At 41.7% G+C, this 16,120-nt stretch overlaps 1 long non-coding RNA gene across 3 annotated transcripts in view; it reads right to left on the reverse strand.

Annotated features, from left to right (window-relative positions):
- LOC138149451 (uncharacterized) overlaps positions 1-16,120 on the reverse strand; it is a 53,549-nt gene that overhangs the window by 1,955 nt on the left and 35,474 nt on the right. For 2 of the 3 annotated variants that reach the window (XR_011165334.1, XR_011165332.1), the window contains exon 4: positions 6,051-6,926. This is a non-coding gene — a long non-coding RNA (uncharacterized lncRNA). The remainder of the gene's footprint in view (positions 1-6,050; positions 6,927-16,120) is intronic. The other variant, XR_011165333.1, reaches the window with a different exon arrangement.

Here is a 16,120-nt window from a genome sequence, read left to right on the forward strand (position 1 = left end):
AAATAGCGCAGCAAGAAACCCTGGTAGACTGAGTTCTGGATTCTAGTTGAGGGAGTGATATAAAATGTTAAAAAATGAAGATGTTTGAAAATATGAAGATTAGAGAAATCCCTTTGATTACACACCTGCTCCACACGTGGGCAATCTCCTAGCTCAGTCTCAATTCTATATATTTATTTTACACAGGCAATCAACTTTCCATAGCCATAAAGTATATTTAACACTGAAAATACAAGATTAAAGTTTCAGTGTACATACATAGAGGATCCAACTAATCATATCCCTGAGCCTCCTTCTGAAGATGCAAACATGGGAATGGAAATGGGGGGAGGGGAAGGTTTAATATTGTTGCCCAATACTCAGTTCCAGGGCTTTGAAATCCAGGAGAAACTGCAGGTGTGCCAGGAGATGGGTTAGTGTCTTAGCCTTCTTGCCAGCTTCTTTTTTCAGGAAGGTGACTGATAGTCTGACCTTCCTGTTTATACATTCTTTATTCTTTTCTGAATCTCATACAAGTTGAGACTTCTGGGGGACAAAAGCTCTGCTCACTCCTCTCTCTGTTCATCTATTAGGGCAGTTTGAGGTCATGTTACTCCTCCCTTCCCACTCTTTTCTTTTTAACTTGTTTAGATGGGGGGGGGGGGAGGGTTGAGAGACATTTTTCAGATTTTTCATTTTCATCACAGTATAATATTGTTTCGCTGTGTTTTGACCTCTTCTAAGCTCCTGACTTATTTTTCCTTTTATTTGTGAATCTCTTTGCTACTTTTTCTGCGTGGGAGTTAAACTTCTGAACAACATTTCTCTGTCAATATTCTTGACATCTTTTCACTTTAGAGCAAGTCGTATTATATTAGGCCTCTGCACTGTTTGAACTCTTCCATGGTCACTACTGTGATATTTTCTTCTGTCCATATCACCACAAATGGATGGTTTCAGAGCTACCATTCCAGCCAAGTGGGAGCATCTGGCTGGCACCCTGCCACCTGGGAGCCATAAGACAGTACTAACTCTAAATACTTACATATGTGTGTGTGATATACACACATATATATCTACATATGTGAGCATTGGTATGTGTATATTTGTGTATATATGTGTATGTATGCATATACACACATACATACACGTGTACATACATGTATCCCTTCCCTCAGCATGGAAGATCAGCTCTACAATTTTGGGTCATCTCTCAAACAGTCACAGTGCTAGAAGGGTGTGATGTCCTCTTCTGCATTAAGAGGTAGACATGGGGGGGGGGGTGTCAGTCTAGATTATTGCTGAGAAGTGAATAAGAGAAACCACCATTGCAAAAGTACAAGGTGGAGACTTATATGGTTGGTCATGCAGGTATGCTATGACTTGGTGGAGGTTAGGTATTGGGCTTTTCACTTAACCATCCACTACTATTTCAGAAGGTTTTAAATTGTATGAAGCTATTTCTCATCTTCTTTTTAGAGAGTTATTCAGGACACTAATTTATCAATTCAATCAGATTTTAAGGAGGTGAGCCATTGTTTGGTATTTTGATTATATCTCCCAGTGGAGAATGTGGACAAGTCCATTAACACCTCCTTGAAAAGGTTGGGGATACCTCTTGGGCCTGGGTACTTGGTATTTGGTTAAGTGATTGAGTACAAGCATCCTGGTAGGAATGCCTCCCAACAACTAGAAGATCAATAGTTCTTCACTACTACCATGAGTTATTTGGATGGTTTTTAGATTTTAGATTTAATGGGGAGGGAGTTGCATATAGCAGTCTCAAATTTGTTTCCCTTCAGGCAAGGTCTGAATCATTTTAATCCTATAAGGCTTGTAGTCCTATATAGGTACTTTCAACTTGGGTTGGAAGCAGAACTTACTAGGATGTCAGAGAGTTTCCTCTTTAGCAGCTTTAAATTAATTTCTCTTCTGAATGGAGTCTAAGTCTCCAAAGGTAATATTGTAAGGCTGGAAATCTATGTAAGTCTCTGGGATGGGAGAATTGTATTAACTTTTTATAAATTTCCTATATGTCCTTTATGACTTTACATTTTATGCAAGATTAAAGTCTGTCCTATACCTGTTATGTGTTTTTAGATTAAGTGTTTGCATGGGACCTAGGGATCCTTCAACTTACATCTCTGGAGACTGATAAGTATATTCTAAGATTCCTAGAAGAAATTATGAGTTGGGGTAAGTGGTCCAAAGAGGTATGATTTTGGGTCAACTCTTGAAATCAGAGCTAGTCTATGTAAATCTAGAGCTTTGGGATTCTGAGATAAGAGTTTCTTTTCTTGCTGCAACTTGAATTACATCTAGTATGCCCCTTGATTTGAAGTGGTGAGGTTTGGGAGTTAAGAGGAGAACTGGCTTCCCCTGCTATCTTCCAAGTCATTCAAGAGGAGATTGTGGAGACTGGTATTCAGAGGAATCTCTGAGAGTGAAAGAAGGCTTTGGAGGAGAGAGGAGAGCTTTATACTGAAGAGGAAAAGAGGTCCCCTGATACTATTAAGTCAGATGCAACTAGAAATATCAGGTTCAATATAGAAAGGGAAATATAGAAATATAGAAAGACCAGGAGTTCACAGAAGAGAATATCTAAGAAATGAGCCAGGAATAAAAGTCCCATGGTCTCAACTATGCACAAATGTACAAAGTGTGGGTAATAAACAAGGTAAGCTAAAGATCCTAATGCAAGAGATAAACTTGACCTCATCACTGGGATTTAGCGATATAGCACTCATGAAAAAAGTGGCCCTGAAAGCGTATATCTTATTTGATGGAATGGAATATACAAAGGAGAGGAAGAATAACTCAGTAGAGTAAGAAGATGTGGTTATGTGGGGAGGTTAATAAACCTAAAGGGAGAAGTGTGGTGGACAGTGTTTGGGTGAGGATCAATAGAGGGAGAAAACAGAAGTGACATTATTCTAAGAATACAGTTATCCCTTCCATGTTACAACTTTCCCCATTTTGGTTTCAATATATCATGGGGTAGCATAAGAAATTAAATGGGAGTTTAGGGGAGTTTTGTAGAAGCCACAGATGACACCCGAAGGCCAGCAGATGACACAGAAAAAGTTTAGAAACTCAGAAATACATAAAATATGTGTATATTATTGGATATTATTAACATATTTTATCTTGAATACCATCAGAATTCAGACTTATTCTCTGGTATGAAGGGAGGACCAAAAAATTTTACATGGATTTTCCAGATTACAGAAGCTCTGAGCCCCTAACCCCAATGATGAAGAAAGGATGACAGTATATTATAGACCACCTGATCATAAGGAAAAAATGCAAGAGGAGTTCAGGAAAAAGATCACAAACCTGGCATGGGAGTCTGATATTATAGTGATGGGGGACTTCAAATATCTGAACATAGGTTGGAGCTCCTTTCCTCCTTCCCTCTCTCCCTTTCTCCCTTCCCTTCCCTTCCCTTTCCTTCCTTTCTTCCTTCCTTCCTTCCTTCCTTCCTTCCTTCCTTCCTTCCTTCCTTCCTTCCTTCCTTCCTTCCTTCCTTCCTTCCTTCCTTCCTTCCTTCCTTCTTTCCTTCCTTCATTCTCTCTCTCTCTCAATCAGAGCAGCTGATGAGTTGCCTTAATAATAATTTCATTCTTCAAGAGGTAGAGGAAATAATGAGCAGAATTGCTATTCTGATTACAGAATACTGAGGAAATACTCTTGTGGGATTAAGGGAAGTTTTTTCTTTTCCACTGAGTCCTTAATCATAAAGAAGAAACTGGTCACTGAAGTAAAAATGTTGGGAACTGTGAAGGACATGACCACTCCATCTTAGAATTTGTATGATAGAGGAGATAGTTGACATATTTCCTAGATTTGGGGAGAGTATATTTTAAAGATGTTGGAGAAAGGATAGGCAGGAGGTGATGGCTTAAAACTCTACAGAGAAAGTTGGTCTAATATGGATGTGAAGCTTTCAAAAAGGAAATTCAAACAATAACAAGAATCAAGCAATTCCAAGCAGGAAGAAAAGGTGCAATTTTTCAAAAAGATCAAAGTAGATGCACAGTAAATTCATTGAACAAATAAGATTTTAAGAACATAATTCGAAGATGAAATCAATGGCAGATAACCCAGGATAAATAAAAAAAAATGACAAGCTTCTGTAAGGATAGTGTTAGGAGCACCAAAGCTCCGCACTCACCAGGATTGTCAGTGAAGGCAAAGGACAGCCAAAAGCTTTTTGTTTTGTTTTGAAAGCTATTTTGAGGGCAAGAGGAAGATCAAAGAAGGGAGGTGTATAGGACGGCTTCATTTTGTGGCTAGGTCAATGATAAGGGGTGCTAGAGAGAAGCTAGAACTACTCAACTTTAATTTGGCTTTTGTTTTCTCTGAGAAGGATGATGTGGATTTTTGGACTGAGAAGAATAGATTTAAAAATTTATTTACAAGGAGTTAAATCTCAGGGCAAATGAGAAGATAGTCACAGAGCACCTGGTTCCCTTGATGAGTTCAGATCACCAGACTCAGATGAACTGCACCCTGAAGTTCTGAAATAACTAGGGGACATTGTTGCCCACTTGCTGTTAGTGATCTCTGAAAATCCTGGTGAACAGGAGAGGTGTCCTCAAAGGACTGAATATGAACGGATATCCTGAATTTCCAAAAAGGAAAATGAGAGATATGGTCTTTAAACTACAATGCTCCAGGGACCTGTATTGGGCCTTATGTAGTTCTACCAGTTTTTAATATTAAATCTCAACAGACTTGAATAAAAGCATAGCTGGCACACATCAGATTTGCAGATGAGATGAAGTTGGGAGGGATAGAGAACACATTGAATGACAATCAGGATCAAAAAAAAAAAATGCCCAGCCAACTAGAACAAGGGGCTTAATAAGGTAACATTGAATAGAGGCATGTTTAAATTCAAGAAAAGATATGAGACAATAGCTCATGTAAAAAAATCTGGGGGGTTTTGAGGACCACATGCTTAATGTGAATTAATATTAAACATATCACTGAAGTGAAAAAAGTCAATGTCCGTCTCAGGGACATTGGACTGGAGAATCCAACTTCACTCTGATTTGTTCAGAAGACAACTGAGGTATTGTGGTCAGGGCTGAGTCAGATTATTAGGAAGGACTTAACTAGCTGGGAAGGGTAATCAGTTTTGTGAGGAAAATGGAGATATTGTAATAAAAGAATGAGTAAAAGGAATTGGAATATGTCCTCTAGAGAAAAGGTTTGGAGGGGAGGCAGGGAGAGGTGGGTACCCATCCATTAAGTGGAAAAGGGATGAGACTTTTGTTTTTTCTTGGTTCCAGAGTGCAGAGGATAGAAGCTGCAGAAAGGCAGTTTTAAGTTTTGTATATGGCAAGATGTCTTAACAATTAGAGGTTCCCAAAGCAGAGCTGATGACTTCAGGAGGTGGTGGATTCTCCTTCACTGAGAGTTTTCAAGGACAGGCAGAGTGATCACGGTGGAAGCCAGTTACTTCTCAGCTATGGGCTAGGCTAGAGGATTTCTGAGGACTCTTCCAAAGTTTGGATTCTATGTACCTGTGGCAGAAGGCTTTGGGGCTGGGGGAGAGGACTTTGGTGGGGTGAGGTGAGAGGAGATTCGGGGGGCAACAGGAGGCTTTGGGAGTAAGAGTTGCTGATTTCCTGTTGGATGTTTCTGCCTTGATATTCCATAGGCAACTCACACTAATATGTTCATGATGGATCTCCCGCTCTTCCCCCCAATCCCTCTGTCCCCCCAAACTTCCCTGTTTCAATCAGTGGCACCAGTATGCTTCAAGATACTCAGGTTCACAACCTCAGACTAATCCTTGACCCTCCATTACTTGATGACTCAGTGTATCAGCAATGCCATATTCACAATGCCTATAGAGATTACAAATATGCTGATATAATTATCCATCACAAAATATGTCATGTTTGCCATATGGGGAAATAAACTAGAAAATTTATTAAGATACCAAAAGACTGAGTCCCAAAACCAGAAAGTGAAAGCCATCAGAGTAGTTATGATATTGGCACAGATAGATAAAGTAGAAAGCACCCACATTTTCAAGCCTTTAAAACAGAACAGGCTACCTCAGGCAAAGGTCCTCCTCTCCCCATGCACAGCAACCACCCAGCGTCCTGGAAGCGTGTTCCCAGCAGCTCCGGCCCCTGGCAGTCCTCAGCAGGAGTCCTTAGCAGAAAGTCCTTAGCAGTCCTAACTCAAAAAGGGCTTCACGCTGCCGCTGCCTCTGCTGCTGCCGCCGCCGCCACCACCGCCAGCCACCGCAGGACCGCTAGCTCGGCTTTCGCTTTCCCTGGCTTTCGCTTTCGCTTGCTCCGCCCCTTCCTGCTACGTCAGCACGTCCTTGGCTTTCGCTTTCTCTGGCTTTCGCTTTCTCTTGCTCCGCCCCTTCCTGCTATGTCAGCACATCCATGGGGCATGGAAGATCTTTAAATCCCATAACCCTTACACTCAGATCTGATCAGTTGCCATGTCTTAAGCTGGGATCTATGAACTCAAAATAGGGTTGATCACTGTATTTCAATAGAATTGGTCTCCTTTGCAATTATATGTATTTTATTTTATATATCTAAAAATATTACTCTGAAAAGGGTTTCATATTATTCTGAACAGGCTTCACCTGGCTGCCAAAGGAGTCCATGATATAAAAAAAAGGTAGGAACCTCTAATTCAAGATGATGTCTGGTGATTTTTGCACCTCCAGATCCTAAGTAGGTAGATGTTAGGAGAATATTTACCCTCCCCTTCTTTCTTTCCAATGTCTGTCAAAAGGACACCTATCAACAGACCAGAACTGGAGGCTGCATGCAGAGTCCTGGGCAACTGGAGGTAAAAATATCTTTGGCCAAGAACTGAAGGCAACCCCGCACCCCACAGCCCCGCACAGCGATCATCGTCAGGGAAACAGCTGTTCATTGTGCAGATCAGTCTCCTGAAGGAAATACCTAAATTAAATCAAACACATGAAGACAACAAAGGGATAAGTGCATCTTGGCAAGAGCAAGGCTGAGCAGTTGGGAGGGAAGTGTATTGCAGTTCAAGGTTCAGGACTGCAGCCAACTGGGCCAGAGCCAAGAAGAGGGTTATTCATGGTGGATGTCCTTGGACTATTGAGAGCCCTTTCCCATGGAAACCAGCCCAGAAACCCTTTGAGCTCTTCCTTCCTTCCTTCCTTCCTCCCTCTCTCCCTCCCTCCCTCCCTCCCTCCCTTCCTTCCTTCCTTCCTTCCTTCCTTCCTTCCTTCCTTCCTTCCTTCCTTCCATTCTTTCCTTCTTCCCTCCCTCCCTCATCAGGGCAGTAGAAAGAACACTGAATTCAAACTCAGAGTTTCTGGGTCTGAATCCTGGCTCTCCCATTTATTACCTATGTGATCCTGGGCAAATCTCTTCATTTATGAGTCTCCCCCTCAGTGGGGGAGTTTGACCAGTTGGGTTCCAAGACCCCTGTTCGGTCTCAAATTCCATAATCCCATGTTACTATGAACAGCTATATGAGGTATGATGATGCACTGAGACTTTAAAAAAATAAGGAGGCTGAAATGCTTATATTAAAATCCATGTTGTCCTTCAAGGCAGATACTCTGGGAGGCCTTATATTCATTCTGATGATGTTATTCTTGCTTTGGAAGTTTCTAGAACTTCTCTCAGGGCAATGACTTCCAAACTAATGTAGGAACCACCAAAGAAAATGAGATCATTCTTTCAGGATTATTTTACATCAGTACAATATCGTGAAGAGTCACTGGACTTGCATTCATGGCCTAGCTTTGTGGTGGTAGTGGTGGTGGTGTTAATTGTAATAATATATAGCTCTTTAAGGTTTGCAAAGCAGTTTACAAATATTATCTAATCTTACAGTTCACAACAACCCTAAGAGATAGGTGCTATTTTTCTCTTTTTACAGATTAAAAAACTAAGGCAAACAGATTAAGTGACTTGCCTGGAGCCACATAGCACCCAAGGCAGGATTTGAACTCAGATTTTCCTGACTCCAAGTCCAGCAGTCTATCCACCATGCCATGTCACTGCTTAAGCAAATCTGGGCCTCAGAGCCTCATCTGTAAAATGGGCATTGCAATACTTCACTTACCTACTCACAGCATGTTATGAGGAAAACACTCTGTGAATTGTAAAGTACTAAAGAAATATAATCTATTGATCCAGTTATCTTTGATGATTCTTTTCAGCAATAGAACAACTATTGATTTCAAGTCACATGATATTATGGAAAGGAAGAACATGATTCATAAATTCTGGGCCTTTTTTCATATGAGGGAACCAAGGTAGAGAGAAGATAAATAGCCTGCCCAAGGTCACACAGGCACTGAACAGCAAAACCAAGACCCCAAGTCCAGTGTTCTCTTCCCATTATACCAGAGTGTATTTCTTGGACTAAAACTCAAGGCTAAAACCAGGTTATACTGAAGATTCAGGATGATTTCCAAAAGGGTTGCAAAATCAGCATCCTGACACCAACCCAGTATCATCTCCACGCATCTTCCCCCCTCCCCTCCCACCCACTGGCATCCATCATGAGCACCCTAGTATTTGGCTTTGTAGGAGACCTGAATGCAGATGGATCCACAGCTGGAGATCTCAGGAACAGAGGGTCTGTCCCCTCTGATAATCAGAGGAAGTACAGACTCTGTCTACATGTGAATATAAAATGACTCATCCAATGGCTATATATGTCCCATTTCCAGATAATTCAGTCCAAATAAATGGAATAATTGGCTCCCTATCTTTTGCAGACACATTTATAGCTAACGCTTTTTTTTTGTTTGGGGAGAAACCAAAGACCAGGTATACTGAAAAAGATGGTGTGAGGGTCAAGAAAAATGGGCAATGAATTTTTGAAATATGTCAAATTGAGATAAAATATATACAACATAAAAACGGAGTCAAGAAGAGTTTAGAAAAATGTATATGTAAGATTCACAATTGCCTAAAACAGGGAATTCAAGGTATTTTGGGGAGGAGAATATATCTCTTACCTTTGAGGACAGTAGCGCATCCTTCCAAATGTTCTTCAGAACCTCTGTCATAGACTAAGTATTAGTTTAGGTGGGTATAAGACCAGAGGATGATAATCCTAGAGCTGGAAGGTCATCTAGTTCAATCTGATAATTAATTTTTAATTAGCATAAATCTAATTTTATTTTTGCTTTTTGGAGGGGCAAATGGGGTTAAGTGACTTGCCCAAGGTAACGTGGCTAGTTTTTTGTGTGTGTTAAGTGTCTGAGGCCAAATTTAAACTCAGGTGCCCCTGACTCCAGGGCTGGTGCTCTATTCACTGTGCCACCTAGCTGCCCCAGAAATCTAATTTCTTTCCCTCTTACCTCTCTTCTAACCTTATGCTTAACAACAGCAACCACAACCCTCAAACAAATATGCATAATGAAAGAAAAAAAGAGATTTTCTACATTAGACAGACAAAATATCTGTTTTATTTTGTACCCTGAATTCATAATCTTGCCATGAGAGATGAGTAGCATGCTTCATCATTAGGCCTCTGGAATTATGATTGATCATTGACTTGATCAGATTACTCATGTTTTCTTCAAAGTTGTCTTTACCATATTATTATTATTATATAAATTATTCTCTTAGTCCTACTTACTTCACTCCACATCAGTTCATACAACTCTGCCAAAGTTTCTCTGAAACCATCCACTTCATCATCTATTACAACACGGTCTATTATATCCATATACCATATTTCAACAATTGATGAGCATTCCCTTACCAACCTCATTAAACAAATAAGGAAAAGGAACTCCAGGGAATTTAGGTGACTTGCCCAAGGCCAAATAGGCAATGTGTGTGTGTGTAGTGGGGAAGGGGAATGTGAATATAGATCCTCTGACTCCAGAGACAGAAGGATGCTCTTTTTCAATGGAGCATTTTCACTGGCCGTCCTCCATGCCCGGGTCCATGCCTGGGAACACTCTTCTTCCTCATCTCTGCCTCCTGGCATCCCTGGATTCTGTCATGTCTCAGCTAAGAAGCATTTCCCTGCCTCACTGAATCTTAAGGCCTTACCTCTGACATCACTGCCAATTTTATAACACATACACACATATATATTATGTATATAAAATATTGTGTATATATGTATATATGTGTGTATGTAGTTGTTTGCGTGTTTTAACCCTCATTAGATGGAGAACTCTTTGAGAGCAGGGCCCAAGTGGTTTTTTTTGTTTGTTTTCGTTTTTCTCTGTATCCCCAGTGTTTTGCACAGTGTCTGATACATAGCAGGTACTTGATCAAAGCTAATTAACTTGACTGCACTGCCCCTTATTGGCTTTTAATATCTTGACCCAATCTTATGTTTGAGATTGAACTGTGCTACATGGTCTTGGAGGTGACTCTTTCTGCACTTGAATTGGAAGCTCTGACTTAAATCTTAGTTTTAGCCTCCATATTTTACTTGAACCATGATGATGTGATGTGATGACTAGGACTATTCAGTGATTGTGGGAGAAATTTTCCTAGGAAAGTAGAATTGTATCTCCCACAGGGCCCCATCACCAGGGGTATCAGGAAGGATTCTTAGATGCTGTTGACCAAGTTCTCCCTGCTCTGCTTCTCAGCACCACATGTCTGTTCCCAGGATCCTATCTGAATGTACTTCAAAATCAATGTTCCAAAGGGAAGGATAATTTTCACAAAAGTTCCTGGCAAAGCAAGGCTTTCAATTTATTACCCAGAGCAAGAAAGAAAGAATTTGGCATGTCATTTTCCAAATTCATTTATCTACCCATTTCCTTTCTAAAATGAATCTGGCCTCAATCTAGTGATTTCCATACAAATCCACAAGGCTGTGGATTTAGGGACCAATTGTAATAGAGAACAGGATGCATGGATTGTACACAGGATCCTAGGAGAAGATTCCATGGTTCTCTGACCTTAACTCCTAGGTTTTTCTGGAGTTCTGGAGTTCTACTCATCAGGCACCAAATTCCCAATTACCTTTCCTGAGCCTCTATTTTCCCTTCCCTGGTCCCAAGTTGTTAATGACTCTCTCCCCTCTCTCTCTTCCTTGAGACCTTAAGCCAAATAGAACTTGGCTTAAGCTTTTCTGATGTCGTACTATTGGATAATTGTTTTGGTGGCCTCTACTAGACTGTGGGCTCAGAGGGCAGGGACTGGATGTGTGTGTGTGTGTGTGTTTTAAGTGCAGAAGGTGCCCTGCAAAAAGTCATACTGAAGAGAAATAAAGAAGATGTGGGGGGCGGCCAGGTGGCTCAGCGAGTAAGAGTACCGGCTCCAGTGTCGGGATGACCTGGGGATCAAATCCGGGCTCAGATACTCAGCACCACACCCAGAAATAACTGGCCGTGTAACCTTGAGCAAGTTACTTAACCCCGATTGCTTTAAAAAAAAAAAGATGTGGACATTGAAATGGAGAGCAATATGGAAGGCCATATGGATCAGAGCAGCTGCCTGTGGACAAAGGTCATGAAATAATGTAATACAGAGTTTACAACAGCACTCAGAGTATGGCATCAAATGTTTATCAAACACCTGACAATGAGCAGAGTACCATGAATAGGTGCTGGGAGTAGCCCTGCCTTTGAGAAGCTTACAGTCTAATATCTGTATCTCCATGTGGTAACAAGTATTGGTTCCAGCCATAGGCAGAGTGCTATATTTTCATCTTGGAGAAGCCATGTAGCATCATAGATCTAAAGCCTTGGCCAGGGAACATATCTTATCTAAATTGTGTATTTCTCTCAGTGCCTAGTACAGAATATAGCACACATAGGGTGCCTAATAAATGTCTGTTGAATGAATAAATGAAAAAATGAATGAAAGTGTGAATAAGGTGACTTAACATAGTAGAAAGAGCCCTGGTTTGGAGACAGAAAACCTGAATTTGAGTTCATGCCTTGATATTTCCTAGCTGGGCAACCCTGATCAAATGAGAAACTGAGGCCCAGAGATATTTAATGACTCATCCCAGCTCACACGGGTAATAAGAGGATAGCTGGGACTGAAACCCAGATCCACTGAGTCTAAATCCAGGGCTCTTTACACTGTGCTTACTTCCTCCCAGTGCAAAAACGTATGTTACTAAAGTTCTCTGTTGCCTCATTCTCCCTGTGGAGAGAACCCAGAATTCTTGAGAGTCCTACCTGGGTTTAGCCCTACCACTAGCATACCAATCCGAAAGAATTGGAATATGGGTCTAGCAATGGATTGTATGTCTTCTAGGCCAGGGCCAGTCTGGCTAAGTTCAGAGATGCTGGTTCCCAGTGGATTATATACAGGTTGATGTGTTTTTTCAACCACTTCTCAAAGGCCATCACTGAAGTCATAGAGGGTTTAGAATTGGTAGCAGGGGAAGGAGGGGGTGGTATTCTCTCAGAAAAAGCATCACAAGTTCCTGAAGCACTGAAATATATCAGTATGATAAAGAGGGCAATTCTCCTTGATTTTAGTTATTCCCAAGAATCTCCATGACCCTGAGATATTTTCCTGGCTTTCTGGGTGTAAATTGGCTTTCCCCTCCTTTTCCCATGATACTCTTCTTCCTCCCTGGCTCTCCCCTGGCTCTCTAAATTTCAAGCATAAAGGACTGGTAGGAGAGTTTATCTGCTGCAAATCAAAAATTCTTAAGGAAAACCTAACTAGAAGAGCTCATAAAAGAGAAGGACAAAGTAGGAAGGGATGGAAGAGATCTTTGAACAAAGATCCAGACCCAAGAGGTAGGTCTACAGTGAGTTAGTTGATGGCAAAGCTGAGTGGAAAATGCAGGTGTCTTGGCTGCTTGACTTAGAACAAGGATTCTCTACAGCATGCTTCCTACAGGAGCATTTGACAAATGGGCCTTTGACAATGCTGGGATTCCATTTGCATTCCCTTGATTTTATTTCAGATGTTTTAATACATGAGCACATATGCAGATCACAGAATCCCCAGAATACTGGAGCTGGAGGAAAGTGTGGATTTCAACCCTTTCATTTTGGAGGTATGGTATGATGCAGAAAGTGCTGGGCTTGGGAGTCAGGGGGACCTGGGTTTGAATGACACCTTGGACACTCACTAGCTATGTGACACTGGGCAAGTCCTGATCCATAGCTGTAAAATGGGGATGGAGGACAGAGGCAGAGTGGGTAAAAGTAGACAGAAAGCTATCCTAGGAGTCAGGAAGACCTGGGTTGAAGTCCTACCTCAGAGGCATGTGCTGGGAGTATGACCCTGGACAAGTCCCTTAATCTCCAGTGATTCAGGCAAATTTCTAAAGCTATGTACACTTATCATGACAAGTGCTATATCTTCATTAGTAGAGGGTACTTTCTCATTGGGAATTGTTTATACTGATGAAATTACATGCCTGATTTTTTTTTTAACTGGGAATGATAATAGTATCTATCTCATAGACTTGCTTTGAGGCTCCATGATGCTAAGTGCTTTATGAACAAAGTGCTAAGTAAATTTTAAAATAGGGACTGGACTTGTGATTAGTACAGGGAACTCCCAAGTGAGGAAACACTCTCTTCTAAGAACAAGTCAGAACTTTTCTCTGCAACTTACAGTCTTAAAAAGTTGTCTTGAATGGGAAGAGGTTAAATGACTTGCTAGGAGTCACATGAGTTAGAGGAAGGTCTTGAACCTAGATCTCCCTGTCTTTGAGACTGACTCTCTATATACTATTCCACACTATCTGTATATAAATGCCAGCTATCATTATTAGGTATTTTATTTTTATTAAGTATTTTCATATTTTAAATGTTAGCTATCATTATTAGGTTTGGTTTGGTTTTTAAGTGAGGAAACAGATATGGAGATCTGAAGCAACATGCCCTAGGTCACACAGTCAATAAGTGATGGAGGTGAGATTTGAATCCCACATGGAATGCTTTTTCTAATAACATGACAAAAGGGAGCCTGGTCAGGGACCACGATAGACCTCTTCCCCATGTTGGCCAGAAAAAGTTCTAGGAGTTGTGAGTGTGAGGATACTGGGAGAGATTCAAGAGCAATTAAAAATAAATGTATTTGTTTAGCATTTCTACAAGCTGTGGTGTCTCCCGAGAGGTAGGACTCATTTTCGAGTGGGTCTCTGGGGAGAGGTGTCTGCTAGCTCCCCATTAGCAGCCCAGCACCCCCACTCCCCAGCTCAGCAGCTTAAAACAACCCAGGCGTCTGCTAGGGGTAAGACTGAGCTAAAAGGAGACCAGTCACGCAGAGTATAAGATGGTTCTATTGAGGAGCAATGCAAGTTTATGCAAAGTAATCAATAAGACTTACATAATGGGTCAATGGCTAAGCAGGAATGGCTTAGAAATATTCTCAATACATGAAATCAGCTGGTTTGCATCAGCAGACCAGGGTCTCAATTCTAGATCTGACATTTACTGCCTGTGTGACTCTCATCCTCAGGTTCTGAGTTGGTAAAATGGTAGGTGACTACATCCCTCACAGGGCTTTTGTGAGAAAGCCTTTGCCCTTTATTGTTATTTATTGCACCATCTCCCCCCCCCCCCCCCCCCCCCCTTTTTCTTTTTTCCCCCCCCCCCCCCCCCCCCCCCCAAGTCAAATTTTGGCTCATTCCCCTGCTCCTTGTGCCACCTTAAGGGGCAAGGGAATGGATCATTGACCAAATGAGTTCATCAGCACAGGCCTGAGCAATGAGGCCCTAAAGACACAATAGGAAGGGAGCAAAAACCTGTAAGTCAAACTTATATTTAGGCTCACAGGATTTAAAATCAGAAGGGACCTTAGAGATGATGGAGTGAGTCTTGCACTCCCTGTTTCACAGGAAACATACTCAAAGACATGCATAGATATGGCCAGGGTTACCCAGGGAGCAAGAATCCGAGAGCTGTGACCAAACCCAGGTCCTCTGATTCCAAATCCACTACTCTTTTCACTCAAAAAGATCCTTATCAGACTGAAAATCCTGCCAACCTCCTAGACTGGGTTACTTTCTCCTTTTCTTGGGTTCAAAACTAGATACTCTCCCGAAGACAGGAAGTTTGCTTTTCCAGGTCAGTTTATTGGCCAACCTTGCTTTATGACCAGAACATGGACAGGACAGGGGAAAACCTTCCTAGGGATTCTCACCAAGAAATGAAGCTTCCCCCTGCACTTACCCATTACTGGTACAAATATAATGATGAAAGAAAGACAGCAGTGGAAAGTCCCCATTGCCTCATTCTCCTGCCCTGGCTCCCCCTCCTCTGAGTAGCTTCAGACATAGTCAGTCACCAGGGGATACCTAGCTCACTGCGCTTGTGAACCTGTGGCCAGGAGGGTGAACACCCCAGCCTTCCCCACAGTATAGGGCAACATGGTAAACATCAGGGCTGCTGCTTAGAGACAAGAGAAGGTGCTTTTCCCTCTTCTGTTGTATGATGCATGGCTTCCTATAACATAGATTCTAAAATCTATAGGACCTACCTCTTCATAGTATCAAAGTTAGAAGGAATCATAAGAGTTCTTATGGTCCAGCTCCTTGATTTTAGAGATTAGTAAACTGAGAACCAGAAAGGATAACTGGTTACACAGCTAACAGGTGGTAGAACCAGTCCTTACCCCAGGCCTTATGACTCCATGTCATTCTCTTTCCACTATGCTGCTGTTCCTGGTCTTTTGCTCTCTTTCTCTGTCTCTGTCTCTTACCCCATCCTCTCTCTCTCTCTCTCTCTCTCTCTCTCTCTCTCTCTCTCTCTCTCCTCTCTCTCTTTCTCTCTCTCTCTGTGTTATCTCTTTTGTCACTATCTCTACGTTGATCTGTTCTGTCTTTTTCTTTCTGTGTCTTTCTCTGTCTCTTGTCACTGCGTCTTTGTTGATCTCTCTCTGTAGCTGTGTTTTGTTTTCTGTCCCTCTGTCTCCCCCTCTGTCTCTGTTTCTCCCTCATGCACATACACATACACTCACATACACAATCTGGGGGTTTGGAGTTAGTTTGGTCTCAGGGGTCACATCTAGATGAGGATCACCTCTATAAAACATGTCATCATCTGATCTTTCTGTCTGTTGAGGCCAGTCCCCATTTGGCAGAGACTTCGTTTTCAGGGACTGCTCAGGAGACAGACTGCCCGTGTACACAATCTAGTGAAGGAGCCTTCAGAGTCAGCTATTTAAAGAATCACACATTAACCTCAGTGGCCCTAAAGATGGGCTGT

Source organism: Petaurus breviceps, unplaced genomic scaffold, assembly GCF_028583685.1.
Source record: "Petaurus breviceps papuanus isolate PSGF00001 unplaced genomic scaffold, PetGlider_PUasm1.0 90847, whole genome shotgun sequence".
In the NCBI taxonomy this organism is placed as follows: Eukaryota; Metazoa; Chordata; class Mammalia; order Diprotodontia; family Petauridae; genus Petaurus; species Petaurus breviceps.